This window comes from Callorhinchus milii, unplaced genomic scaffold (genome assembly GCF_018977255.1).
Source record: "Callorhinchus milii isolate IMCB2004 unplaced genomic scaffold, IMCB_Cmil_1.0 Scaffold7, whole genome shotgun sequence".
Taxonomy (NCBI): domain Eukaryota; kingdom Metazoa; phylum Chordata; class Chondrichthyes; order Chimaeriformes; family Callorhinchidae; genus Callorhinchus; species Callorhinchus milii.
In genome coordinates, this window is record NW_024704748.1 from 12,643,686 (window position 1) to 12,648,794 (window position 5,109).

Genomic DNA, 5,109 nt, shown 5'->3' on the forward strand with positions numbered 1-5,109 from the left:
ACGTGCAAAGTTTCTCCAAGAGACTTAAAACTACCCATGTTTGAATATTGAAGTTTGGATCCATGTATTTCCGTAACCAATGTGCTTTCTTGAGTTAGTGGATACCTAAGTGCCATGCTACAATTCACTTCACATGCTAATTTGCAGGTACATACAATGGGACTTACAAATATTCATATTGTAGGGAGTTGCAGATACACACAGTGGGACGTGCAAACACATATAGTGAGACTTCTAGATACATACACTGAGACTTCTATATACATATAGTGGGGAGTTATATACATACAGTGGGGCTTACAGATACACACAGTGAGGTAGATTCATATAGTGGGGCTCAAAAATACATAGAGTGGGGCTTACAGTGGTTTCTTGCATTTCATATAGTGCCTTGTCATATTGTTGAGTCGTCTCAAAGTGCTTTACAGAATATACTGTACTGTGAAATGAATTGATTGTATATTTTGTGGGTGAAACTTAAAAGTGAAAATTACAGTGGGACTTACAGATACATACAGCGCAGAATTACATAGTTCTATACTGTGGGCTGGATCTACTCACTGACAGAATTTCCATTAATACTATGCACCTTGATTTGTTTACCAATTCAGCACCTTAACAACATTCCTTCTGAAGATCCATCCGCAATATAACCACAACATTACCATTCTCAATTAAATAATGGACAGTTCGTTTGGATTGTTGCAGTGGTGTTTTTGACTTGCATAAAATAAAACAGCCAATTCATGTTTGGGCTGGGGGCAGCAATAGAAAAATATGAAAAATTAGGATCTTATAAACCCACCTATTGATTAAATAGAAGCAAAATGAAAACCTGTTTTATTTGTAGTACATCTCCAATATATATCAGAAACAGTAAAGCAAGTTGCATATAATATATTGGGATACTGTGCATTTTCAATTGTATTCGCCTGTTTATTTATTGCAGTGGATCTGTGTTTGAATGCTTTGGTGAAAAGAATGGTCAGTATTCCCTGATTGTGAGGGTTTGTAATGAGGCCCTCAGTGGGAGAGCTGAAAACCCAATCCTGGAAATTGGGTTATTTGGGGGACCTGAATAACAGACAGGAACTATCCTCTATATCAGCTGAATTATGCAGTGGGCTGGATCCTTCCTTTGTACATGTTTCTGTATTTCATTTCCTGTCACTGATCCCAAATGTTGGTCAAATTTGCTCTCTCATTTTCACTCTGTGCTGTGGACTTACCCTCACCTTGTAGAAATCATCCTCTCCAATGTGTTCTGTATTTTCTTGTTTGGATTCAGAGTAAATCTTGGCCAAAATGCCATGAAACTGAGCCTGGTTAGTTAGCAGCTTCTCTAGTTTGAAATGATTTGTTTTTCAGCACAACCTCATCCATCATATTACTAAAATAGACCAAAACCCAGGTTGTGTAAAAGTATAATTTATTAATTGCATAACAGAACATTTAAGATAATTCATATTCACTACCTTTGATTAAAAAATACTTGAATCTCACATTCCTAACATTTTCTATGTTATATAAAAATAACAATCACTAATTGTATTTCTATAGTGCCTTTCACTTCAAGAGAACATCCTAAAGTGCTGGACAGTTGAGGGTTTGCAATACATTCAGTGACAATAGATTTGCCATGTTGGTACCCAAAATATCCAAGCGCTGAATATTTTTTACTCTTTAGAAATAAAACGAATATTCTCATAAATCTGCCTTTTGTCTTGTTCGCTTTGAAGTTGTTGTTGTCTTTAACACTTTGCTCTCCTCTCTCTAGTATTATTTCTGTTCCTTTCATCTCCATTTATTATTTATGCTTCGCCATCTCTTTAACCTCTGCGACATTCTCATTGACTTATTTTTACTTACTTCTTCAGGTTCCCATAAGGTGCCCTGAGAGTGAAAGAAAGCTTGTCTCTTCATTCTGTAGATAATGTATTGTACACTCTTGTCACCCAAGCCTCACGCCATAAAAATGCAAATGCTATTTTTCATCTTGGATTCTTCTCCTGAGAAAGTGGTCAGGAAACCTGCTCATGGGGGTTGTCACTGTTACACTCTAACTGGACACTAGGTGTCAGCCTGGCTCAGTTGGTAGCACTCTTGCCTCTGGGTCAGAAGGCTGTAGGTTCAAGCCCCATGTTGGGACTTTGAGTTTATAGTCTGACACTCCAATGCAATGCTGCATTGCTGGCAATTAACCGAAATTTCCTACGAAACTTTTTGATAGGTGCTAACTAATCGTTATAGGTGCTATATGAAATGCAAGGGTTATTAGTACGATGTGCATTTTTCCCTCTTTGTGACGAAGGGCCTTGCTTTCAGTTTACATTTCCCTGGCAGGTCAGATGAGAATTAGAAACCTCCCATGTAGTCAATCCAGACCCAGACCTATGCACGACAGTAATGTACCACAATGCACTGGAACATGTTGCATCACTGTATCCTGGCGATAATTTCAATCTTAGTCCTTGGTTTGCAGGAATTTGTTTCAGTCCCTCTCTTTCTGAGTATTACTTCCTCATTTCTCCCTTTCTTCTGTCTGTATGAATTCTTTCTGCATTTAACTATTCTTCCCTGGGCTCTTTCTCCCTCTTACTGTCTTCCTTTGTTATCTCTCGTGGGCTCCTTAAACTTTATCTGTGTTCAACAGCTTTCAGACTATCTATATCTCTTGTGTTCTCGTGTTCTATCTCTTTTCACATTGTTATTGCTTCCAGCAATGATCTCCTTATTTCCACTGCTGATTTAAATATTGTTGCTTTTTGAACTAAGGATTCTAAAGACAGCCTTATGCTGTGGGGCTAACAAACATCCACAAGTCTAGTTCCTCCCAGCTACTGCAGCTGGTACCAGCAGGAAGATGACCCTTTAAAATCTCATCCGAGTTACCTTGACTATAATTACATGCACTTAGCATATAGCTTTAGTGAGAGATGTAAAAGCAACCTATTCTCTCTCCAGACAAACAATAATAATCCTTGCAGGTGACATAGCGCCTTATCACGTCACTGAGACGTCTCAAAACGCTTCACAGGATATACTGTAAAGTGAATTGACTGTGTCTTTCGTGGGTTGTCCCATAAATAGCCATGCGATGATTAACCAAGTTTTTTATTTGGTGGATTGTTGGCCTGGACACCGGGAGAAACTCTTTTTTCAAATAATGCCACGGGAATCTTTAACGTCCACTTTGAACAGGCAGATTGGAACTTGGTTTAACATCTTATCTGAAGGACAGCACCTCTGACAATGCAACACACCCTTAGCACTGCATTGGAGTGTCAGCTTAGACAATGTGATTCCAAATCCTGATGATTCCAAGTCAAAGTTCCTCAGAAAATAATATCACGATTGTTACATACACACATTAAGAACATAATAATCTTTGCATTAGATAGCTTTACAATTTTTTGGGTCAGCTGGGTGTCTGACACATGTGGAAACCCATCATCATGCTTAAGAGTATCGAAACCAAGCTGAGATTTCCATGCATCCCACCAAAACATGGAAATCCCAGAGATAGATTGTTGGAATGGATTGTGCACTCTCTTCCCAGGGAGATGCATACTGCTTAAGTAATGCTGGAAAGTATTAGGCGCAGGTTGGCAAGAAACAAAGCTTGGGGACCTCAGAGTGTGTATTGGAGTACTGCTGGAGTCTAACCAGCTAAAACCGCATAGCTTGCCATTGATATTGCTGTCCCACAAGCTTTCCCGTTGTTTCTCCAGCTAGGACTTTGGCTTGTAGGGTTAACAGGACCTGAGTGGGATGACTCCCTGACCTGAGTAACTGGTCTGCCCTTCCAGGTCCTGCCGATGATTCAGGCTGACTGTGCTGTCTTCAGCAGTGCCCTGGAATACTATGGACCTGCCGGCTCAGGAACCAGACTACCAACACCGCCACAGAGGGCTGGCTCATTAACTGCAAACCTTCAGTGAATGATCAACAATCACACACAAATTCCTCACCCACCTCTGCCAGTGGAAACCTCTTTACTTTGTACACAGGTACTTACTGTTTCTTGCTCCAGCTACAGAAGTGGATTTTAATTGGTGGGAAAGGAGGATCCCGAAAATCACTGCCTGGGGCTGTTTTGTAAAAAAAAACTCTCAATTTCCATAGTAGTACAATTCCCTGGTTTGTCATAACTCGATTTCCACTCTCTTCACACAAAGATATATTCACCAAGGGATATAGAACTCACACAAGACTTCTTGTTCCATTGTTAACTTCATGTTCATTTTGTGACTGCTATCAAGTGGGTAGACAGCAATAACCTTTTAATTGTAGAAAGAAGTATTAGAAGTATTGTAGTTCCAAGTCACAACAGATTCCTTTATCTTGTTGAATTTATATACGATTGACTCTCTGAAAGATAAGATGTCCTTGAGTTCATGTTTTTTTAATGAATTATATTTAAAACCACTAATGTTGAAAAATATATAAGAGAAACTTTTGTTAGAACTGCAGAGGACTGGGGCATTTGTTGTTTGGGGGGAAGGTTAGCAGACAATTTTTGATTTGTTTAATAAATAATCCTTACATTTGATATTGTACCTATCATGTTACAATGTGTTGAATTGCTTTATCGGGAATTATTTTCAGATGTAGTGATTGTGAATTTATAGACAGATGTTTAAATTCAGATAAGTTTGTTCATTTCAAATAACAACAAACAAACATGATTAAAGCCACCAATGGCAAACATAAAGGACAAAATTAATTTATTTTTAATTTTTGTTGAGCAAACATTTGCTTAAAAAACATTTTCCCCAGCTGAGACAGTGTTGGAGGATACCATTACATCTTTTTAAGGATCGTAAAAGTTTGTCATTTATCATGTTAATTAAAATGATAGACACCTGAAGTATTTGAATGTTTGAATTATAATAACCCTTGCATTTGATACAGCACCTTATCACACTAAGGAAACATCTCAAAGTGCTTCAAAGGAAAATTTATGACTTTGAACTCATTGGCAAACACGGCAGCCAGTTTGCGCACAAGAATGTCCCGCAAACAACCATGAAGTGAATGACTAATTTTGCATGAGAGATTGTTGGTGAGCACACAGGGAGAAACTTCCTCATCTTGCTCTTATAGATG